Raw genomic sequence first — 26,637 nt, forward strand, 5'->3', positions numbered from 1 at the left:
AATTCTCCCTATGAAATGTGAGGAAATGATCCTTCTAAGTAAGTCAGCCATTTGTCACCATTCCATTGACATGGTGAATGAATTATAAATACCACATTATAATGAAGTCATATCTCATGGCCCTCAGTGGCTGGCTGAGCCCACTGGTCTGGCTAAGTGCCTTTGGAGGGAAGGAGGGAGGAAAAAAAAACAAAAACAAAAATCAGAGACCCAGCAAGAATCAAGAATGCGATCATGTGGTCTGTTGCTAAGGTGTTCTATTCAATTTAGACACTTTACTATTACTCTTTTGAAAAGTATACTCATATCATCCTAAGCTTTACAAAATCTGTATCCACAAAATAATTATCTTTTATTTCTAAATTCCAGTCCTATGCAAATTATTCATCTATACAAGTTGAATGATCTACTTCTGGTGGAGTGATAGGCATTTTCAGAATTAGTAGAAGCAGGACCTTGGGATGATTTAGGCCAAATCATTACATTTCTCTGGGCTTCAATTCCTTCCTTGCAAAATGAAGTGGTTTAATCAGCTGACTTTTAAAGTCCTTTCAACCCCTAAACATCCTCTTTGGTCCCATCTTCTATTTGAAAGAATTTTGTATCCCTAACATTTTGTGTTGTGTCATTCAATGATATATATGATCTTAGATTGTTCAAATGATATGTACGGCCTTAGGTTGTGTTTATATCCAACTTTACATGATACAAATCATTATTTTAGGTATCTAGATGGCTCAGTGGATAGAGCATAGGAGTTAGAGCCAAAAAAACCTGAAATGAAACTGTATTTCAATAACAACCTATGCGACCTAACTTCTCTATGCCTCAGTTTTTTCATCTGTAAAATGAGAATAATAATACCTATTTTTCAGGATTGTTGTGAGGATAAATTGATTTACCATAAACAAAGGGCTTTGTATATATTAAAACATTATATAAATACTAGTTACTACTACTACTATTATTTTATGTTTTAAGGCCAATTGCTGAAACTAGTTCTTTAGTTATTCAAATGTTGTTAGTGTTCAGAGGGACACTCTATGTGATTATCCTTTGGAGAACTTGGGGTTTCACTTACTCATCTTCTGAGAGTTTCCAAAATAGCTTCATAGCTTCTCTTTTATGACAAACATTGAGAGAAGGAATTGGTAAAAAAAAAAAAAAAAACTGTTGTGTAAGTAGGAGTGAATATTTTAGCCACCTCATCAAACCAGTGCACCAAGAAAATGTGTGGTGTTTCCAACAAAAATCATTAGTTTTGGAATTGATATACTGGCTTCACCATCTGGGAGGTTGGAAAAACTCACAACCAACCTGGGGCTCAGTTCTCTCATCTATAAAGTGATAGTATTGAACTAGAACATTTCTGAGGTAATTGCAATTCTAAAATCTTTCTTATACTCTTGAGAAGAGTCTGAAATATCATTAATCATTGCTTTGCCTTAAGTCATTGACAGGCCCTCTTAAATAGTGAAAATATGGAATCTGGGAAGGGTAACAAGAATAGTTTAACGTCTCATTTTAAAATAAGGTAGGATGACAAATCAGCCTTCAGAAAAGAAAGCTACTGAAGGAGATGAATGTGAGTTAGAGATGTTTTGCTTCAGAGAGAAGAAAAAGTAGAGTTAAACAGTAAGGGCCCCAGGACAAAATAAAGGTTCAAAACAGCTTAGAAAGGAGACCAGAACTGTGAGGGATAGTAAAGGCAAATAAGTGGAGGGAATTTTGTTAAGGGATTTACTCAAAAAACAGAAGACTTTTAAAATTCCACTTTTCCAACTCCAGAATCTTGATTTTCAATGCCCTTAAAAAATTTACAGGACTTCTGCATTTAGATCCAGCCTTTTCGTAAATGCCCACAGACGCTTTTGTGAAAGAGAGAGCAACAAAGTTCCTAAAAACTGCCCCCTGCCATGGCTTTCTGGGAATGAAGTGGAAAGTCGTAGGTTCTCTTAGACTTGGAATCTTCTTGTTGGACGAGATCATAAGGTTCATTACATCCCACCTGTCACACAGAATAGGAAAGCAGCCAGGATCCAAGGCCTCCTTAGCTAGCAGTCCAGCCTTGCTTCCTGTTTTGACACAAACCTATCTCCTTCTCTGCCAGCCCTCACCATCAATGACTGACCCTCTTGAGGTTGCTGCCGACCAGGTGCTGACAGGTTGACATAGAAAATGAACCTGTCTCTCACACCTCCAGGCACTGGGCATTGTAGGAGGGGGAAGAGTGTTTGTGCTAAATCCTGCCTTACTCTGACAACCTTAGCTGGAACAACACTTCAATTGGAAGGTATGGAAACCTCGGGCTGATGTCATTCAAAAATATCACAACTTACACATACCAAGGACTCCAAAATATAAAACACTGGATCTGGTAAAGACCTACAAATATAGAATGCTAGAAGGAACTCTAAAATACAGAATGATAAATATGAAAGAGATCTTAAATTAGCATATAGACTATTTGAATGTAGAATTTTAGAGTAAAAAAGGATCCCAGAACATAAATTATATATATATATATATATATATATATATATATATATATTTATACATACATGTGTGTATGTAGGTATATATATATATATATGTATGTATACATGTATGTATGTGTGTGCATGTATATGTATATATATGCATAAATGAACTTCATTACTACCATCCTTCTTTTCCTCTCCTTTCTCTCTTTTTCTTCTTTCTCTTCCTTCTCCTTCTCCCCTCTCTCTTCCCCACTCTGCTGTCATTTTCCTTGTTTCTCTCTGTCTTTATCTCTCTCTCTCTCTCTCTCTCTCTATATATATATATATATATATACACACACAAACAAACACACACACACACACACATATGTATGTATAAGTACACTTACATAGAATGCAATATTTGGAAGAGACTTTAGAGCATCAATATTAGGATATAGTTCATTCAGTCCTCAGGTTGATCCAATTTCAGTCTTAAGGAAAGGAACGGCCAGTTCCATCTGCATTGTTGGTTATCCCATGCTTGGTTGCCAGATAATTAGGCTGTATTCCAGTTGGGTATCCTTATTCTGCCTGAGGAAGCGACAGCTAATATTGGGTTGGCAGCTGGACCCTGGGTGGCAGAGAATTGCTATAGGAATTCACAGGAGTTGGCCCAACCTATTTTTTAATTGGACTAAGGGATTTTGTGAAGTATGGTTTTGAATGCCAATTTAATTTCCCTTCCTTCCCCTCATAAGGCCTTTGGGGGAGGGGGGAAGAAAGAGAGAAAAAGAGACATCCACAAACAGAAACTGAGGTAAAGAGAGAGAGACAGAGACAGAGACACAGAGAGATAAAGAGAGATAGAGACAAAGGGTGTGAGAAAGAGAGAGAGAGAGAGAGAGAGGGCGGAGGAAAAGGAGAGGAAGAAAGGGAGACAGGGAAGAGAAGGATGGAAGCAACAAAGGACATTTATGCACCAGCTTCTCTCCCTGTCATCACTCAATCTACTTTCAAGTGTGTAAAACAGAACAGAAAAAAAAATCAATTCCTGATAGGAGAGGTTCAAGGAGCTGTGAAATCAATTAGATTTTATTTTCAAATACCATTCAGAGCAGTTTACACTCTTTGAGAAAAGTCAGCTCTCAGCAAGGGGCAAAGAGCAGGCTGGAAAAAGAAGAAGCCAAAGTCGCCTCAAAGTTCAGGCTAAAGGCCAGTGATGAGGTTGAAGAGGCTGGCTTCTCTCCCTCCTCCTTTCTACAATCTATCTTCTTAGAAAATAATCATATTTCTATACAACTTTATTGTTTATAAAGCACTTAACTTATATGTGTGTGTATTCTATTGATATAATGAATGGATTTTATAACCACAAATAACCAGACATATACATTATACAATATGAAGAAATATAGATGTTGTGTGTGTCTGTATGTATACACATTATATGCATAGATAGTATCATATATAAATACATACAAATATCTGAATTATTCTCTTCATTTTACAGTTGGAGCAACCGAGGGCCAAAAAGGTGAAGTGACATATTCTAATCACACAACTTAGTATAGATGTTGGACCTAAATCCAGGAGATACAGTAGAAAGAGAAGGAGCTCTGGGTTTATAGGCAGAACATCTGAGTTCAAATCCCAACTTTGCTATTTATTACCAATGTCTTTGAGAAGATGTCTCAATGCTATGAGCTTTATCTTCCCTATGTGTAAAACTCAGGTATTGAACTATAGTGTAATTTTAGATCTAAGTTGATGATCCATTTATAAAATGACTGAATTGGAAAAGATATCCCCAAGATCGCTTCAAGCTCTGTATTGTGTGATCTTAGGCATGTGGATTCCCAGATGAGTATCTTATACATTCTCCCAAAGTCCTATTTTTATATAGTTTTCTCTCTGCTTTCCAAAGTTAACTGGCCTTCTACCCTTTCTGTAGATTTTGCATTTCTCCAAGTGCACTTAACTAATTAACCCACACAACCCTCCAGGGAGGAGGGTGATTATTATTCCTTCCCTGTAAGAGATGAAAACAAGGTTTCTGAAGTTGTTCATCTAAGCCACCAGTCAATGGCAAACCCTCTTCTACTTCCCTCTTCTACTAAATGGTCTCACTCAGCAGTGTTTTTCTATCTCATTTGAGCAACCTGCTTTCAAATTGTAACTTCCATTTCTATCCTCCTTTAAAATTTACAAAGCTCTTTCAACCCAATAGCCCTGGAGAGGTATAAATATCCCCATTTTACTGCTCAAAAAACTGAATTTTAAGAGCGCTTATTTGACTTATCTTTTTTAGCATTTTTTTAACATTTACAATTTTCTTAATTTCCAGGATTCAAATCACTATCTTCTGCCTTCAACTCCATTTTGTTTTCCTCTAATCCATGATTTTTTTTATATATTTCTAAAACATTTTGTCCCCTTTGCAGGTTTCTTATACATTACTCTACTTAAAATCCTTACAAATTAGCTAAAATGACTTTCTTGCTGTTCCTCAATCATAATATCACAGCTGTCAATTTCCTTCCTCTGGAGATACCAACTTACTTGTTTTGCAAATTTCTTTGACTTTCAAACTATATTTGGTATCTCTATTAATCAAGCCCTTATCTCAATCTTCCAAAGAGATTTGAAGTGCCTATAGGGGAGAAGCGCTTATAAATCTATCAGACACTAACATGGGACATTTCATGAAATTTTCTATATTATTGCCTTTATTTAATTTATTTTTTAGGGGATAGGGGAGGTAGGCAACTGGAGTAAATGACTTATCCAGAGTCACACAGCTAGGAAATGTTAAGTGTCTGAGGATGGATTTGAACACAGGTTCTCCTGACTCCAGGGCTGGTGCTCTGTCCACTGCAACATCTAGTTGTCCTTACTATTACCTTTATTTTATCTAAATGACCTTATCTGGTCATTTAAAGTTTTTCACAATAGATCTTCATCCATCTTTCTATATATACTGTGTATATTTCTCCCAGCAATGAACTCTGCATTCCTGCTTCAAACTCAGCATTGTATTTCCCAATTCTGTCTTTGCATAAATTTTTCCACGTTTGCCATGCCCTCTCTCCTTCCCTTGACCTCTCAGAATAGGAAGTTTTCTTTAAACCTCATTTTTCAAAGCCACTAACTTTTCTGATTCCTCAGGTGTTAGTATGTCTTCTTCCCTGAAACTAGTACATGACAATTTTGTATTTATTTTGTGTAGATACTTAAATGTGTACTTGTAGTGTCCTCCAACAGAATGTATGCTTAGGGACTGTTTTATTTCTTGTTTCTGTATGTATCCTTTATGGAAAGTGCCAAGCACATAGTAAGCACTTTTTAAATGATTATTACCTGGTTGATTGTTAGGTTGTTGGAACCTTCTCAAACAGAAGTGTGCTCAACAATACCTGTGATTCTGATACATTGTTGGCGGAATTGTGAACACATCCAGCCATTCTGGAGAGCAATTTGGAACTATATTCAAAAAGTTATCAAACTGTGCATACCCTTTGATCCAGCAGTGTTTCTACTGGGCTTATACCCCAAAGAGATACTAAAGAAGGGAAAGGGACCTCTATGTGCCAAAATGTTTGTGGCAGCCCTGTTTGTGTTGGCCAGAAACTAGAAAATGAATGGATGCCCATCAATTGGAGAATGGCTGAATAAATTGTGGTATATGAATTGTTATAGAATATTATTGTTCTGTAAAAAATGACCAGCAGGATGAATACAGAGAGGATTGGCGAGACTTACATGAACTGATGCTGAGTGAAATGAGCAGAACCAGGAGATCATTATATACCTCAATAACGATATTGTATAAGGATGTATTTTGATGAAAGTGGATTTCCTCGACAAAAAGAAGATCTAATTCAATTTCAATTGATCAAGGATAGACAGAAGCAGCTACACCCAAAGAAAGAACACTAGGAAATGAATGTAAACTGCTTGCATTTTTGTTCTTCTTCCCGGGTTATTTATACCTTCTAAATCCAATTCTCCCTGAGCAACAAGAGAACTATTCGGTTCTGCACACATATATTGTACCTAAGATCTACTGTAACCTATTTAACATGTATAGGAAGGACTGCTTGCCATCTGGGGGAGGGGGTGGAAGGAGGGAGGGGAAAAATTGGAACAGAAGTGAGTGCAAGGGATAATACTGTAAAAAATTACCCTGGCATGGGTTCTGTCAATAAAAAGTTTAAAAAAAAAAAGAAACAAAAAACAAACAAAAAAATACCTATGATTTTGAGATAATTTGGGAGTTTTTCCATTGGACTATGAGGGAAGAATCTGTATATTTAGCCATAGCTCTGCCATTTCATTTCTTTGATGCTGTTTCTCTGCCCATAAAGAGAGGGGAGGGGAGAAGATGGAGAGGAAAAGAAGGAGCAAACATTTCTTTTAGGTACTGGACATTGCACTAAATGTTTTACAAGCATCATCTCATTCAGTTCTAACAACAGGCAGACAAAGGTAAAGTGACTTGATCAATGTCACACAAATAATAAGTATCTGAAGTCTGATTAGAATAAATCCAAGGTTTGTTTCCTTATGGCACATGAGATTATAACTCTTTTAGGAGGTTTATTCAACTTTCATGACATTAAAGGACTCTGGGATTATGGATTTGCTTTCTCTTTAACTTTTATTTACAAAATATAATAAATTTTATAATTATTATACAAAATTATTTATAATAATTTTATTTATTTACAAGATTGCAATATGGAAAACAATTAATTCTCTGTCACCCTGAGAGGAGATATGTCTCCTATAACACAGGACTTAAACAAACGTCTCCTAACTTCATCTGTGACCAGTGCTCTTTTTATTAGAACATCTCCTTTTCATTTGGCCTCTCTTTGTAAAGAGAGTAATACTATGCAAATATGATTTAATTTTTTTAAATTACAAATAAATGAGTGTTATTCTTCAATTTCCCCTATATGGACATAGTCCTCATCATCATATCTGATAAAAAATAGATACCACAGTTAGTGCTAGACTTCCATTCAAAACCTGCTTCAAACTCTTATTTATCTGTGTGTTCTTGCAGAAATAACTTAATCTGTTGCATTCTTACTGATGTCTGTAAAATGAAGATAATTATATTGGCTACCTCATAAGGTTCATGTAAGGATCAAGTAAAATAACTTATGGTAATTGTATTGCAAATCTTTAATTATCATACAGATCCTGTTTATTATTTGTTTATGGTAGTGATTATTATCTGATCACAACTTTATAAGGTAGATATTATTATCCTCTTTATATAGATGAGAAAACAGTGAGAGGTTAAATTAAAGACTCATGGTCGTAGATAACCAGTATTAAAAATAGAATTCCAAACCAGATCTGGCCTAACTTCAGATCTGTCTGTAATACTTTCCATTATGTGACCTTGCTTCTCACTATACCCCCCTAGACTTTCTCTGTCCTAAAAACATGAGCTCAGTATTCTTAATATAAAATAGAAAGAATGAACCTATTTAAGGCCATGGGAATTTGTAAAAAGATGAACAAAAAACCCAAACAAACAACACCCTCTTCCAATCAAAACAGAAGAAAATTTAAGAAAAAAAAAACCACAAACTATAAAAGTGATTTAAAAACATTGTGACTCAAGGGTGGTAGAAAGACATAAGGATGATAAAAATTCTTCATTTCAATGTGGGTTGACAAGTTTGTTTACCAGCACAAAACTCCTTTCTGGCAGAGAAGAGCTTTTAAAAAATCTTGTTATAATACTCTCATATTTCTCTTTGGACATCAAATAGCTTCATCCAATAATATTTGGATGATTTAAGAGTAAATGAGTGAGAGGCAGAGGGATTAAATTTCCTTTGAATTGTATTTGGGTTTTAAGCACTGAAAGAAGGGAGGAGGAAGAGCCTCTTTAGGGCAAACCAAATTTGTTGTTTTCTTCAAATCTGAATAACTAAGACATAGGCCTGGTCCCTCCCAGACTGCTGGTCTATCTTTCTAAATTTCCAAAATGAAATAGACTGACTCTAAATATGTCTTCTGAGGGCTCATTAGTGACCTCCTTTGAGATCAAAGTACATGCTTTTTCTCAAATTTCTATTGTCCCCAAACTCTAGACAAGTGTTCCATAGGTAAAATCAGCTTAAAAGATATATATTCAATTGGTACTCTTTCTGCTGAGAAATTGGGAATATCATATGGATGAAAGAGTGAATGAATGATCATTTATAATGTGCTTGCCATGTGAAAAGCATTGTGTTAACCTATTAAGGAGACACAGTTGAGACATGTCTTTGACCTAAAGGCACTTACGATCATCCATATGAAGCATGTCTTTGTTATTTTCCACCCTACTTTTTGAACTTTCTATGTCCTTCACTTTTCTCATTGTACTACTTGGTCATTCCTACTTCCTTCCTCTCATTATTTCCTAAGATTCACTACTAAGATCCCTCACCATTCCAGGAGTAATACTGTGTTACAGGTGTTTGCCTTGACCTATCCTTAACCATAATTTCCTTTATGTCCTATCCTCCCTCATTTCCCTCCCCTAATAAAGTAACAAGGTGGAATTGAATGAACCCTTGGCTTGTATTTAAGAAGACAAATTCAAATTCAGTTTGAAGTTCAGATTGAGCTGTATGAACCTGGGCGAGTCACTTCACCTCTGCCCATCTCCCATTCCTCAATAGTAAAATGAGATAGCCTGTACCTTCCAGGATTTGTGGGAGGATAAAATGAGATAATGTTTGTACAGTACTTAGAATGTTCTTGTTTCCATCCAATAAAATAATCTCCTCTAAAGGGTTAATAATGATAATGATATCCAATATACCAAACCTCCATTAAAGTTAATGATGGCTGGTAGCTAAACCAATCACCACTTATATATTAATGATAAAAAATGTCATATAAGCTGAACTAATCTTTATTGAGGTGTTAATGACTGACATAATCATTCAATAAACTGATTCTCACCAATGTGTTCAATAGAAAATAATGGATTATCTGTCAAGAACATCCACTAAGATGTTAATTCTTGACAATAGCTTCTCCAATAAATATCCTTTTTCCTAGACATTAGTGACTGATTTTAGTTTATCCAATAGACTAAGCCCCACAAAGCAATTTAAGGGCTGATAGTGGTTTATCTGATAAACTAATTACCCCTGAGATATTCTTGACTTAGAATGGCCCATCTATTAAACTAAATACACTAAGGTGTTAATAGTTGATAATGGCTTATCTCATAAAGCATTATCCACTAATATGCTTAATGGGCAATAATAATTTATCTGATTAAGTAAACCTCACCAAGATGTTAATGATTTATCTGATAGTGAATTCCTATGGTATTAATAACTGATAATAACTTATTGAGATAATTTCATCAAAAATTCATATTTTAATATGGCACTATTAAGCACATAAAACATAAAAAATATAAAAAATAGGATGTCAGGTCTGGAGTGAAAATGACTCATTTTATTGAGTTCAAATCTGGTCTCAGACATTTATTAACTATGTGACTCTGGGCAATTCACTTAATCTATAAATTGATCTGCAAGAGGAAATGACAAAATTTTCCAGTATATTTGTTGAAGAAAAATCCCAAATGATATAATAAGGAGCCAGACATGTTTGAAAGGACTGAACAACAACAAAAACAACAATATCAAATAAAGAATCAATGGTAAAATTTCAAACATTCATGCTATCCTGGTCTGGCCTTCTCAGAATCTTAATTTATACCAATGCCTAAACATATGATAATTCTGGTAACTTCTCGTCTTCATAGAAAAAAATAAGTCAATGAACTCCTAGATATGTACATTTGACTTTATTGCTCTCCCATGATCTCCTTTTCGAAACTTCTAATTACTCCTGGAACCAGTGTCATTATTAGGATTTGTCATTACCATTCCTTCTCCTCCCCAGTATTGCTGCCCCGCCTGTCCCCTCCATTCCACTTCTAGGCCTCTGGTTTTAATTGTTATATTTTTTCATCAGTGATCAGTGGAGCTTCCCTAATGATCTCAACTCATTCTGAGGGTTTATAGCACCAGCCCAAAACTCCAATAAAAGCAATGGAGATGCCTCGCTGGGAATCCCCCCAGGGGCTCCTGCTTCAGCCAAGAAAACAAACTCATTAGCCAGTTGTGTTCCTCCTCCCTCCTTGAAGTGCTGTCTTGCAAGAAAAAGAATATAACCTCCTGCCTGGAAAAAAGTGGCCCTTTTCCTGCTCTCCTCCTCATCTGTCCAGGAGATCATCCTGTCAATGGATGGTGCATTGTCAAATGTATGTTCCAGGAAGAAGCATTATTTTTATTGCTCTAATTATTATTATTATTAGAATTTTCTTATCTTACGTGCAACACATTATCATTTTGAAAATATTTTCCAACTCTTAATCTCATTTGATTCTCACATCAGGCTTATGAAATAATTAATATTGACACTTTTAGAAGAGTGATGTAATAAAAAAAAAATTTGGAATCATAAGACCAAAATTCAAGTCACAGATCTGACATCTATTAGTCTATAGACATTTATAGACAAAGCCCTTCACTATTTTTGAGCCTCAGTTCCTCCATCAATGATGCATCATGATTTTTATCTTCTAGGATTTTGTTGACAACTAAGTGTCATCATACAACTTTTTTTTCAAACCTTAAGCAAGTGCATAAATTCAACATATATTTACTAAGTACCCACATAATCAAGGTGCCCCTTGTATATGTGGGTACTTAGTAAATTAGTAAAGTTCTTATTAAGAACTTATTCTATGCCAGCCTCTATGCTAAGTGCTTTACAAATAAAATCTTATTATATCTGCACAATCCAAGGAGATAAGTGCTATTAATGTTCACCATTTTACAGATGAAGAAACTGACTTCAAGAAACTTAAATGCTAAATGTAACATTTGTACAGGTAAGTATAATAAAGTGTAAGTGATGGGGGGGAGGAAAGAAAAAAGAAAATAAAGAGCCAAAGTGATAGTGTTCTCTGGCAATAAATGAAGAAGAAGAATACTTTCAGTTATGAGAATCAAGAAAGAATTTTAATACAAAGGGTCATAAGTTTGGTTGTTGTTGTTGTTGTTTGTTCCCTAAGATTATTCATTGGATTGGCAGGCATACAGCTAGGGCTCCAAACTCCTAACTCTGAGATATCATTACTCCAGTAGTTACTCATTTTGTGCTGACTAGGGGTAGCAGCACTGTTTGAAGTGCCCCAATTCCAGTTCATCTCTTTCCCAAATAGGCAAGTTATAAACTATTAGAGTTATAAAAACTCAGTTCCTTTTCTCCAGGGGTAATTAGTTGAAAGACTCAAGACTGAAACAAACATTAATGGGCTAAACTGATGGGCTATAATTAAATATGGGCCTGGTGATGACCACCACATATTGCCCAAGGTACAAAGTAGTTAAGTTCATGGGGTCTCATTGTCTGGCTGACACAAAGCTAATGAATTTTTTGGTCACTGCAACAGTTAGATCACCCACCAAATTACAGAAAAAATATATATGTATGCATACATATGTATATATATACACAGATATAGAGATAGATGGATAGGTAGATAGATACTGAAAAAAGTGCTCAACAAATTGAGATAAATGCAAAGTCCTAATGCACATAGCCTAAAAAAATAAGTAAAAAGACATGGGAATCAATGGTTGGATGATATTTCTTATAAAGCAACCTAGGAATTTAGTTGAACATTAGCAGAATGAACTAAAATATAAATGATCACCAAAAATCTAATGCATTTTTATGTTGCAAGAAATTTGGAGTCTAGAACAAAAGAGCATACCAAATACAAATTGAGGGAGAAGAGGGTAAGTTACTAAGTTTTTAGCATCCAAATTCTAGCATCACATAAAAATCATTTTCCCCACATTTAAGATACATCCAGAAGGAACTAGATAATTCAGTGAATAGTGCATTAGATTGAGAATCAGGAATATACCAGTTCAAATTCTGGCCTCCAGACTCCTAATGAAAATAGAACATCAATAGTCAATTCATATTTACTTTGATGTTTGGAGTACCAAGTATTCTTCCTCAAATGCAGATAATTTTGATGTTCCTTACAATTCAGAAGTACTAAAATTATTAGATTGTGTTACTACATCTAGCTTAATGTATTTTATTTTGTATACCATGTTTTAAGAATGGCATTAATAAATTGGAGTATGTCCATAGAAGGACCACTATGATGGTTAACAATCTAAAACAGTTATATCATTATTGGTTGAAGAAAAAAATGTAGAAATGTATCATCTATAAGGACAACCTTAGGAGTAATATGATTTTCTTAAAATATTTGAATGTTTGTCTTTGTGAGAGAAATTGAATTTATTACATTAATTCAGCAAGGCATAATAAGGACTAATAGATGCAAGTTGTTAAAAAGCAGATTTTCAGCTTTTTCTTTTAGAGCTGTTTTAATCCAAGGGTTTTAAAGTCCTGGATTGGAAATCTTGTGAGAGTTATTAGCTCTGGTTAAACATAATGGCATGTATTAGTATTCCCTGCTAAAGAAGAAGGCTGTGATTGGAGGATCACTTGAGATCTGTGATTTCATATGTACCTTTTAGGTTTTCACACTATATCCAGAACCAATATTTTGAGCCCCACATAGCAAAGGGCCACCAAACTACTGAGGGACAGACAAGTCCAAGTTTGAAAAGTATAGCATCTTAAGGCTTCTGTACCAAGCAGCATTGGGAAAGAGACACTAGTAGCCATAGTAAGTACAGCCCAAGTGAGATAGGGAGACAGAGTTTAAAAACTAACCAAACAAAAATAGTGAGCTTTTTTACATGAAAGATGCTTAAGCAGATGATGAATGATTATCTTCAGCCAGGAATATGATACAAGACACATCAACATCGAATGGAAAGTTTGACAAGATGAATTTTTCTTTCAGTTTTAATATTTTGTGATTTTCTCTTCCTCTCTCTCTTTTCCTCTTTCTCTACATCCCTCTCCTTCTCTCCCTCTCCTTTCTTCTCCCTCTCCCTTCTTCTCCTTCCTCTACTTCTGCCTCTCCTTCTTCCTCTTCCTCTGCTTCCTCTCTCTCTCTCTCTCTCTCTCTCTCTCTCTCTCTCTCTCTCTCTCTCTCTCTCTCTCCTTCCTGTCCCCTCTCTCCCTCTTCTTCCTTTCTCTTTCTGTCTTATCTTGAACTACTAGAAGGTGAGTCTCATGGAGTACAATGAATCCACATTACAGGGTCCATTGAAAAAGTCAGATAGAAGAGAAAAGAAATTTAGCTGTATTGGAAATGGATTTCCAGTCAAGAGAAACTGAGCATGAGAGACCTGGTGCTAACCAGGTTTTTTTTTTCCTATTAAAACCATCAATATACAGAAAAAGAAAAAAACAGGCATATAGACTTACAAGACTTTCCTGAAATGTTCACCATCTGACAGCGACAGACCCCATCAGGTTCATGTCTCATTAATGAACAGCAACTAATAAACATGAAGGAGAAAGGCCAGAGAGTCTAATGCTTAATTATTTGCCCAGTGATTGAAAGTTAATTTCCTTTGCTCATGTGTGGTATTCTTAAAGGCCTATGAGGTTCCTGGTGATGAGGAAACCTCAGAGTTGTGGAGATTACCTTTGATGAATTTATTAAGCCTCCAATTCATCTAGAATGTCAGCAATAGGAATTTGAATGATTGGGTCTGGGGTTTTGGGAAACTCAACAATCTTACAGAATTTCTTTTGAATCCTGAAAATGGGAAACATTTGGATAGGTAGAGATAAGCAACCCTTAGTAAATGTTTTCTTTTAAGAGATGGGAGGAAGAGAAGACACTGGAGAAGTAAAAAAGAGAAGTTACATAATTGGTGATCAACTGCATCTGATACTGCAGATAGATCAGGGAAAGTGAGAAGGGAGAAATGATTGCATGAAAGACTGACTTGAAAGATAAACTGAGAAGCTGTTTCTTATTCCAGCAATTCTGAAAAACAATTTAGAATTATGATCGAAAGAACCTAAATTTGTCCAAGTCTTTTGACTCAGAGATCTCCCTGCTGAGTATAAACTGCAAAAAAGTCAATAACAGCAATACATGTATCATATATTTCAATATATTTACAGCAAGACAATTTTTGATAGCAAAGAACTGGAAATAAAGTTTATGCTCTTGATTGGAGTATGGTTAAACAAATTATGGATGGATGTTAATTAGAATATCGTTGTACAGTAAGAAACAAAGAATGTGAGAAATTCAGAGAAATGGAGAAATATACCTAAATTAAATGAGTGAAGCATAACAAAAAAAGCACACCTTTTTAATAATAGCTAAAACAAAACAGAATACTGTATTATAATGGCCAGGCTTGACCATAGAAATAATCCTAATTCGAAATGTATTCATGATTTATGCACAAAGAGTAATATTATAAACAAATTAGAAGAACAAAGGATAGTTTACCTCTAAGATCTGTGGAGAAGGAAGGAATTTATGGAGAAGGAAGAAGAACTGAAGTACATTGTTGAATACAAAATAGATATATTAAGTTAAAAAGGTTTTGAACAAACAAAACCAAACCAGACAAGATTAAAAGGGAAACAATAAATATATCCCAAAGAGACCATAAATGAGGGACAGGGACCCACATGTTCAAAAATATTTATGGCAGCCCTTTTTTGTAGTGGCAAGAAACTGGAAACTTGGTGGATGCCCATCAATTGGAGAGTGGTTGAATAATTTATGATATATGAATGTTATGGAATATCATTGTTCCATACAAAATGATCAGCAGGATGATTTTGGAGGAAGAAATTTACATTAACTGATGCTGAGTGAAGTGAGCAGAACCAGGAGATCATTGCACAAGTCAACAAGATTATGTGAAGATCAATTCTGATGTATGTGGCTCTTTTATGAGAGATGATTGAGGCTAGTTCCAGTGATCTTGTGATGAAGAGAACCATCTACACCCAGAGAGATGACTGTGGGAATTGAGTGTGGATAGCATTTTCACTCTTGTTGTTTGCTTGCATTTAGTTTTCATGTTTTTCCTTCCTTTTTGATATGATTTTTCTTGTGCAGCATAATTGTAGAAATATGTATAGAAGAATTGCACATGTTTAACATATTGGATTACTTGACATGTAGAGGAGGGAGTAGGGGAAAAAGGAAAATTTTGGAACAGAAGGTCTTGCAAGGGTCTATGTTGAAAAATTATCTATTCATATGTTTTGAAAATAAAAAAAAAGCTTTAACAAAAAAAAGAAAGAAAAAGAAAAGAAATAACCATAAGGAAATGCAGCTCCCTCTTTATAGTGAGGAAGTCTTCAGTGAGGGAGGAAAAGTTGGATATTGGCATAAAATTTTGCACACCCTATCAAAAATGGTTAATGCATTGATTCATTTTTCTGGACTGTTGTTTTGTTTTTAAAATTATTTTTTAAAAAGAAAATTCATTGTGTAAGAGAGAGGAGATAAATATGTTTGGAAATGAATAGGATGCAAAATCAAAAAGCATCAATAAAACTCTGAAGAAAAATTTTGAAAAAGGATTATCCAAGAGATTAAAAAGAACATAGCTAGTTATTCCAAAAGTTTAAGCACAGAGAGGCCATACTTTAATTATCTTGGGGAAATACAAAATCATGATAATTTGTGTTCTGCTTCCAACACTGCCACTCACTTGCTATGTGACAAATATGTACAAATCATCTGCCTTCTCCAAAATATCAAAAGACCACAGAACTAGAGTAGAAGAAACTTAGATGTCATTGTCTTAAATTTTAAAATGAGGAAACTTGAAATTAGAAAGATTGTGTCCAAAGTCACAGGGATAGGAGGAATAGATTAAGGATTCGTATTCAGGCTCTGTAGCTCTGAGCTTGACTAGATGATTGGACATCAGTGAGTCAGTCAGTTAGTCAATCAGCATTGATTAAGAATCTATTATTACTCCTTTTTCACCTAGTGCTGCGATGCCTGCTAGTCTGTGCTGAAGGCACAAGTCTCTTTCAGCAGCATGGAGTTTTGTGCCAGGTGAAATTCTGGAGGAGAGAGGAAAAAATGAATTATTATATGTGGAAATGCCTAGTAATCCATGACAAGAACAAGTATAACATCCAAGTACTGCTTGATAGTCCGGATCACCAACAGACATCATCTGCCAGATTGCTTATGCCTGTATAGAAGGGGATATGATTGTCTGTGCCGCTTAATGCCCATGAGTTACCAAAGTGTGGTGTGAAGGTTGGCCTGCCAAATTATTCTGCTGCTTATTGTACAAGCCTGTGACTGGCTCACAAGCTTCTGAACAGAATTGTCATGAACAAACTCTATGAAAGCCACTTACAAGTGACCACAGATGAGTACAATGCAGAAAGCATTAATGGTCAGCCTGGTGCTTTATCTGTTACCTGGATGCAGGTCTTTTCAGAATCACTACAGGAAACAAAGACCTTGGGGCCCTTAAGGGAGCTGTGGAGTCTGTTTATTTCTCAAAGTACTAAATACTTCTCTGGGTATGATTCACAAAAGAAAGAATGCAATGCTGAAGCACATTGTAAACATATTTTGGGCCAAAATGTTGCAGATTATATGCATTATCTCATGGAAGAAGATGAAAATGTTTATAAAAAATAATTCTCAGTACATAAAGAGCAATCTAACTCCTGACATGATGGAGGAGGTGTACAAGAAAGCTCATGTATGATAAAGGAGAAGCCAGAATATGAAAAGAAATCCAAGAGGGAAGTCAAAAAGAAAAGCTGGAACCATCCCAAAATGTCCCATGCCCAGAAGAAAGACCAAGTTGCTCAGAAGAAGGCAAGTTTCCTCAGAGTCCAGAAGTCTTCAGTTGACAGTTAAAACATCAAAATTTGTAATTTTCTTTTCTTTTTTTATTTGCTGGGGCAATTTGGGTTAAGTGACTTGCCAGGTCACACAGCTAGAATGTGTTAAGTGTCTGAAACCAGATTTGAACTCAAGTCCTCCTGACTTCAGGGCTGGTGCTCTCTCCACTGCACCACCTACCTGCTCCTAAATCTATAATTTTCTATGAAAATTTTCAGATTGACAATTAGCTTATTGAACAGTAACAACAGCAACAAAAAGAATATATCATATAACAGGCACTGTGTTAATTTCCATCGATGTAAATATGAAAAGAAAAGATAATCTTTACCCCTATGGAGCATATAGTCTAATGGGGAATGCAATATGCAAAAAAAGAAAAAAAATTTTTTTTTATTTAATAGCCTTTAATTTACAGGATATATACATGGGTAACTTTACAGCATTAACAATTGCCAAACCTCTTGTTCCAATTTTTCACCTCTTACCCCACCCTCTCCCTAAATGGCAGGATGACCAGTAGATGTTAAATATATTAAAATATAACTTAGATACACAATAAGTATACATGACCAAAACATTATTTTGCTGTACAAAAAGAATCAGACTCTGAATTATTGTACAATTAGCTTGTGAAGGAAATCAAAGATGCAGGTGTGCATAAATATAGGGACTGGGAATTCAATGTAATGGTTTTAGTCATCTCCCAGAGTTCTTTTTCTGGGTATAGCTAGTTCAGTTCATTACTGCTCCATTAGAAATGATTTGGTTGATCTCGTTGCTGATGATGGCCTGATCCATCAGGACTGGTCATCATCTAGTATTGTTGTTGAAGTATATAATGATCTCCTGGTCCTGCTCATTTCACTTAGCATCAGTTCGTGTAAGTCTCTCCAGGCCTTTCTGAAATCATCCTGTTGGTCATTTCTTACAGAACAGTAATATTCCATAATTTTCATATACCACAATTTATTCAGCCATTCTCCAACTGATGGACATCCATTCACTTTCCAGTTTCTAGCCACTACAAAAAGGGCTGCCACAAACATTCGTGCACATACAGGTACCTTTCCCTTCTTTATAATCTCTTTGGGATATAATCCCAGTAGTAACACTGCTGGATCAAAGGGTATGCACAGTTTGATAACTTTTTGAGCATAGTTCCAAACTACTCTCCAAAATGGTTGGATTCGTTCACAACTCCACCAACAATGAATCAATGTCCCAGTTTTCCCACATCCCCTCCAACAATCATCATTATTTTTTCCTGTCATCTTAGCCAATCTGACAGGTGTGTAGTGGTATCTTAGAGTTGTCTTAATTTGCATTTCTCTGATTAATAATGACTTGGAGCATCTTTTCATATGACTAGAAATAGTTTCAATTTCTTCATCTGAGAATTGTCTGTTCATATCCTTTGACCATTTTTCAATTGGAGAATGGCCAAAAAAAGAAAATTGAGAAATGAGGATTTTGCTAGAGAAGAATGAGAACTGGTGAAGTCCAGTCTAAGAAGTGTAGTCTAATAGGAAATAAAGAACTAATCTAGGAACCTTCTTTAACTGGAGGTTTTAGAAAGAGCACTTTGCTTCATTCTCCAGCCCTCCAATCAGAAGGGCAGACAAGACAGACAAGATCATCGAACCATTCCAGATATATCAAATACTTCTTTTCCCTCACAGAAATCAACTTTATAAATGAATCTGATGTCTCAGCTCTGTTCTTTATACAAAAGCCAAAGATGAGTGAGATATTCCCTTATTTAGTGCCTACCTGCCAGAGGGTGAATATATCTGAAGAATATATGTTGACTTTAAAGTACTACCATTTTAATATGGGTCAACAATGGAAGATTAAAGTCAAAAATGCTAAAATGTTCTTAAGCAACAATAAGAGGCAGCATGCAGAATGAGGGAGGTAACAGTTATGCTGTACACCCTGCTCTCATCAGAGCACATTTAGAATTTTATGTTTGGTTAGGGGTGACACATTTTAGAAAAGATAGTAACAAGAGAGTATTGGGAGGGTGTTAGTATGGAAAGTGTAGCAGAGACTTAACTATATAGGGATTGGTTGAAAGAAATGAAGAGATCTAATTAGGAGATATGTAGAATTTTTCTTTTTCAGAGGGGAATTAGGGATTAATAACTGTCCCCAAGAATTTGAAGGACTTTAATGTGGAAGAAATAGCAGAATAGTTTTGCTTGGGCACAGGGGGAAAAACTTGAAGCAAAACTAAGAAGACATTTTTCAGCTCAGTGTAAAGGAAACTTGCTGACAATTAGAGCTATTCAACAATAGAATAGGTTGCTTGGGGGGTAGTGAGTTTTTCATCACTAAAGGTATTCTAGAGATGCTTATCAAATCACAAGGCATCATAAGTATGTGAAGCATCCAATAGAAATACCATTACTGGGTATCTCAGAGTGGAACTGATAGCTGATGTCTTCCTGCTAGGAATTTTGTTCTGTCTCTCAGGCTTGGAAAAAAGAATGACACAATTCTGTGAATGCTTATTCCTCCCTGCCCTCTACATGTCATTATTTCAGCTCTTCTTAAAGGAGCAGCAATGGCTATTACTTGAGAACTCGATCTTGGTGTCTGATGCAGTTCTCTAATGGGCAGTCGCAAGATTTGCTATTCTCTTCTGGGGCTGAATCTGACAGTAAATACTTCTGATATTTCTAAACCCACTCACCAAGGTGACAGATTTGCTATGAGGAGTTGAGCAGCAAAGACTATTTTTCCCCTCTTCTTTTGACAAATGTATAAAGTGTATTAGATTTTCCTTTTCTAATTTGTGATGTAATAAAATACCAATGTGCCCCAGACCTTTGAGAGGATGTGAAGTGAATGGTTTCTCTTGTATACTTCAGTAAAAATGCTTTCAAATAGTTATCACAAGTTGGAGGTGAGGAAAGAAGAGGGAGGAAAATAGTAAAACTTCAGAAAGGTTGGGAGAAGAGAGAGCAGTTCATGATTGGGTGTGAAGGGCTGACAGGTCCCATATTTCTCTAAGTACAATTTATATCCATAGGTTGTCACTTTATAGTTCTTGATTTTTCTTTCTTTGTAGGGAGTGGAGGAGGGATAATAATTACTTTTAGAAAAACTGATGGTTTCGAACCTTCAACAAAATGTCATAAACGAGCTCGCTGCTCCCCCTTAGTAGTTCAATAGGTGTGTGGAGAATATATAAAAAATCTCTTGGGTGTCACTTTGATCTTGCCCCCACTTTGAAAAGATACCAACAGAATGGTTGGAGGCAAAATAGTGGAGAGAGACCACAAAGGTGCCTGAAGTTTCCCATTTTCCTTCAGAAACAACACTAAATCAAGACTCTAACTGGGTTCTGGAGGGACAGAACCCACAGAAAGATGAAGTGAAAACATTTTCCAGCTTAAGAAGATTTGGAAAGACTTCAGGTAAGGTCTATCTCCTTTTAATAAAAGGAGAGCATGATCTAGTTAGGCTGGCTTATTCGATCTAGTGGAAGGCTCTTGGCCAATGCAAAGCTCAGCCGCAAAGGCCCCTCTGTCCCAGCTCAGGGGCAGGCCAGCTGAGGGACAGTCAGCCCCAGAGCAGAAGCCTCTAACTCCCTGGACAATAGACATGGGCTTTTTTCTGAGGCAATGGAGGTTAAATGACTTGCCCCCGGTCACACAACCAGGCAGTGTTAAGTGTCTAGGTTAGATTTGAACTCAGGTCCTCCTGATGTCTGGGCTGGTGCTCTCTCCACTGTGCCACCTAGCTGTTGGTCAGCCTCAGACAGACTCTAGGAAAGCCGGTGAGAGAATCTTAGTCACAGCAAATCAGCAGCTAAGTCCCTCAGTCCTGGCTCAGTAGAGGAACAGATCAGGGGGGCAGCCTCCAGTCCCAGCTCAGAAGGCAAACTCTGGGAAACCAGGCTCTTTCCTGAAAGCTTGGGACAGTGCCCCCTTTGCTCCAGGAGCAGAGTTCAACCATGGAAATTTAAAAAAAAAATGAAATATCAAAAGAAAAGAAAAGAGAAAGAGAAAGAAAGAGAAAAGAGTCATGACCATAGAAAGTTACTATGGTGACAGGGCAGACCAAAACACCAACTCACACAAGGAGGGGGCCATCACATGGACTGAGGATGTGGCTGTGAATGGATCCTGAGGTGATGATATCACATAGGGTAGAAAAAGGTCTGTAGTGGAAAAAGAGGAAAGGGGGGGTTTAATGGGATAATTAGATCACATGAAGAGGCACAAAAGACCTATTTCAATAAAGAGAACTAAGGGAGGTCAATAAGCATTGTCTGAAGCTTGATCTCATCAGTTTGGGCTCTAAAAAGAAATAACTTAATCATTCCCTTGGGTATAGAAATTTATCTGACAATCTCATCAAAATGGATGAATATTTATAAAAATATAAATTGCCTAGATTAACAGAAGAGGAAATAAATTAAATAGTCTCATTTTAGAAAAAGAATTTGAACAAACCATTAATGAACTGCCTAAGAAAAAAATCTCCAGGGCCAAAAGGATTCACAAGTGAATTTTATCAAACATTTAAAAAAATTATTTTTGAAAAAAAATAGGTCAAGAAGGAGTCCTGCCAAATTCCTTCTATGACCCAAATATGGTACTTATACCTAAACTAGGAAGAGCCAAACCAAAGAAAGAAAATTATATACTAATCTCCCTAATGAATATTGATGAAAAAAATTTAAATAAAATATTAGAAAAAAAAGATTACAGCAACTTATCAGTAGGATAATACACTATGGCCAAGTGGGATTTATACCAGGACTGCAGGGCTGTTTCAATATAAGGAAAACTATTACCATAATCAACCATATCAATAACAAAACAAACAGAAGTCATATGTGAATCTCAATAGATACAGAAAAAACTTTTGACAAAATACAAAATCTAATACTACATTAGAGAGCATAGGGATAAAGGGAGCTTTCCTCTAAATAATAAGCAGTATCTATCCAAAATTAACAGCAAGTATTATTTATAACAGAGAGAAACTGGATGCATTTCTAATAAGAGCAGGGGTGAAATAAGGATGCTCTTTATCACAACAATTATTCAAGATTGGTACTAGAAATATTGGCTTCAGCAATGAGAAAACAAAAAGAAATTAAAGGAATCAGAATAGCCTACGAGAAAATAAAACTATCATTCTTTGTAGATGATATGATGATATACTTAGATAATCCTAGAAAATAATCCTAAAATCTGCCTGAAACAATTCACAGCTTTAGCAAAGTATTCAAATATAAAATTAACCCATATAAATCATCAGTAATACTATATATGCCTGACAAAGTCCATCAGCAAGCGATAGAAAGAGAAATTCCATTTAAAAGAACTGTTGACAATGAAATATTTGAGCATATACCTGCCAAGACAAACCCAAGAACTATATGAACACAATTACAAAACACTTCTCACACAAATGAAGTCAGATCTAAACAATTGGAAAAATATCTTTTGCTCATGGGTAGGCCAAGACTACATAATATTATTATATATAATTATATATGTATATAATATATAATTAATATTATATGTTAATATAATAAAAATATGACAATTCTTCCTAAATTGGTCTACTTGTTCAGTGACAGACCAATCAAATTAAAAAATAATAATAATTTATATAACTAGAAAAATAATAATGAAATTCATCTGGAAAAGCAAAAGGCCAAGAATATCAAGGAATTTAATTTAAAAAGATACAAATGTTGGTAGCTTAGCGGTATCAAAACTAAAACTATATTATAAAGCAGTACTCATTAAAACCATATCATACGTTACATGTCTCTCAGATTGGCTAAGATAACAGGAAAAGATAATGATGACTGTTGGAGGGGATGTTGGAAAACTGGGACACTAAGACATATGGTGGAATTGTGAACAGATCCAACCATTCTGGAGAGCAATTTGGAACTATGCTCAAAAAGCTATCAAACTGTGCATACTTTTTGATCCAGCAGTATGAGTACTGAGCTTATATTCCAAATAGATCTTAAAGGAGGTAAAGGGATTCACATGTGCAAAAATGTTTGTGGCAGCCCTTTTTGTAGTGGTAAGAAACTGGAAATAGTGGATACCCATCAGTTGGAAAATGGCTTAACAAGTTATGGGATATGAATTGTACAGAATATTATTGTTCTATAAGAATGACCAGCAGGATGATTTCAGAGAGTCCTGGAAGAGACTTACATGAACTGATGCTAAGTGAAATGAACAGAACCAGGAGATCATTGTACATGGCAACACCAAGATTATATGATGACTAATTCTGATGGACGTGGATTTTTTTAACAATGAGATGGTTCAGGTGAGTTCCAATAATCTTGTGATGAAAAGAGGCATCTGCACCCAGAGAGAGGACTGTGGAAAATGAGTGTGGATCACAATATAGCATTTTGTTGTTGTTTACTTGCATTTTTTTCTCATTTTTTCTGGTTTCAATTGATTTTTCTTGTACAGAAAAATAATTATATAAATATGTATGGATATATTAGATTTAACTTATATTTTTATCATGTTTAGCATATATTGGATTACTTGCCATCTAAGCGATGGGGGGAAGGGGAGGGAATTGGAATGCAAGGTTTTGCAAGGATTAATGTTTAAAATTTTTCTATGCATGTATTTTGAAAATAAAAAAAGCTTTAATAAAAAAAATATATGGTACTGGCTGAGAAATAGAATAATGGATCAGTAGAATAGATTAGATACACATGAGAGAATAATCAAGGCCTATAGAAATCTTGTATTTGATAAACTCTAGCTTCTGGAATAAGAATTCATTATTTGATAAAAATTGCTGACAAAACTGGAAAGTAATATGTCAGAAGGCATAGACCTACAACTCACACCAACATTAGATCAAAATGGGTACATGATTTGAGCATAAAGGATGATACCATAAACAAATTAGGAAAATAAGGGAAATTAACCTTATCAGATCTTTGGAGAAGGAAAGCACTTATTATCAAAGAAGAACTAGAGAACATCATGAAAGGCAAAATGGACACCTTTGATTAAATTAAATTAAAAAGGTTTTGCACAAACAAAACCATCAGAAACAAAATTAAAAGGGAAGTATAAAACTGGAAAAAAATCTTTACAGCTAGTGTTTCTGATAAAGGTCTCATTTCTAAAATATATAAAAAACTGTGTCAAATTTGTAAGAATACAAGTCATTCCCCAATTGATAAATGGTCAAAGGATAGGAACAGAACATTTTCAGATGATGAAAGTAACATCTTTTATAGAAATGTGAAAAAAAATGTTCTAAATCACAACTCTGAAGTACCACCTCATACCTCTCAGATTGGTGAGATGATAGGAAAAGATAATGATAAATGTTGGAGGGGGTGTGGGAAAATTGGGAAACTAATGCATTTTTGGTGGAATTGTGAAATTATCCAACTATTCTGGAGAACAATGCCCAAAAGGCTATCAAACTGTGCATACCCTTTGACTAAGCAATGCCATTTCTGAGTCTGTATCCCAAGGAAATCATAAAGGAGGGGAAAGGACCCACATGTACAGAAATGTTTGTAGCAGCTTTTTTGTGATAGCAAAGAATTGGAAAAAGAGTGGATGCCCATCAATTGGGGAATGGCTGAACAAATTGTGGCATATGAAGATAGTGGAATATTATTGTTGTATAAAAAATGAGGAACAAGGTGGTTTTTGAAAGGCCTGAAAAAATTTACATGAACTGATGCTGAGCAAAACCAGCAGAACCAGGAATACATTGTGCCCAATAACAGCAAGAATATGTGATGATCAATATGAAAGCTTTGGTTCTTCTCAGTGGCTCAGGTTTGGACAGAAAATGCCATCTGCAACCAGAGAAAGAACTAAGGAGCCTGAGTGTAAATTAACAAATGCTATGTTCACTTCTTTTTTTGGTTTTTTTTTATTTCTTCCATGATTTTTTCAGTTTTGCTCTGATTTCTCTCTCCCAATATAATTGAAAAAGCAATAGACAGTAAAAACAAATTTAATTTAAAAAAAAGTTACTATGGTGACAGGGAAAGTCCAAAGTCAAATCCACAAAAGGACAGAAATGTCAAAACACATGTGTATCCTCAAAGGGGAGTATGAATTGGTATCAAGCTCAAAAGGTTCTTTTGGAAGAGATCAAAAAAGGATTTTTAAAACCAAGTATGAGAGATAGAAGGAAAGTTGGGAAAGAAATGAGAGTGATACAGAATTATTAAAAAAAAACTCAATAGTTTGGAAAAAGAAGCAAGCAATTGACTGAAGAAAACAATTCCTTAAAAATAGAATTGGCACATGTGACACAATAATCAATGACTATCGTAATCTACTGTTTGATAAACCAGCAAACTCCAGATTCTGGGATAAGGATTAACTATTTCAAAAAAATTGCTGGGGAAACTGGAAAATAATGTCAGAAACTTGAAACTTTCCTACATCTCACACCCCATATGAAAATAAGGTCAAAATGGATGCACGATTTCAGCATAAAGGGTGATACCATAAGCAAATTAGGAGAGCAAAGAATAGATTACTTTCAGATATTTGGAGGTATAGAAGATTCCTTGTGATTGCTCACAGTTCAGAGCACAGGCAAGCAAAGCAATGACCTCACCTCTTCTTAGATCATGCCATCTTTAAAAATTTTTAAATTTAAAATTCCCCAGAACTATCTCTGAAAACACCAATACAAAAAACCTGAAATTTGGGGTAATGTCCCCTAAAAATTTGAGAACAGAAGAAACTGTCATATAAAGTTAAAAGTCAATAATTAGGCTGGCAAAATGAGCAGAGAGCAAAAGTAACAAGAAAAGAACCTAACCATCAAAAGTTACTATGGAGGAAGAGAAGTTCAAATTACAACTCAGAAGACAATAGAACAAAAACAACTATATGCAAAACCTCATAAAAATGTGAATTTGTCTTAAACCCAAAATGAATTCCTGCAAGAAATTAAATTAAATTAAATTATCAAAGGATTTTTAAAATCAAATAAGAGAGAGAGGGAAAAAAAAGAAATGAAATGAAAGTGATGGAAGAAATTCACGGAAAAAAAAGAGTCAATATGTTGATAAAGGAGGCAAAAAAAAATTGAAAAAATTAACACCTTAAAAACATAATGTATCATATTGTAAAAGATGTACAAAAATTCAATGAAGAAAAGAACTTAAAAAGTAGAATTGGTCAAATAGAAAAGAAAGTATAAACATTCACTGAAGAAAATAATTCCATAAAAATTAGAATTGGGGAGTGGAAGCTATTGATTCCACTGGACATCAAGAATCAATGAAAACAAAATAAAACATTGAAAAAAAGGAAGTGTTAAATA

General features: G+C 35.2%; 1 pseudogene; it reads left to right on the forward strand.

Moving 5' to 3' along the window:
• Nucleotides 1-2,178: 2,178 nt before the first annotated feature.
• On the forward strand, nt 2,179-17,322 carry LOC100929696 (annotated as a pseudogene).
• Nucleotides 17,323-26,637: the final 9,315 nt, after the last annotated feature.

This window comes from Sarcophilus harrisii, chromosome 2 (genome assembly GCF_902635505.1).
Source record: "Sarcophilus harrisii chromosome 2, mSarHar1.11, whole genome shotgun sequence".
NCBI lineage: Eukaryota > Metazoa > Chordata > Mammalia > Dasyuromorphia > Dasyuridae > Sarcophilus > Sarcophilus harrisii.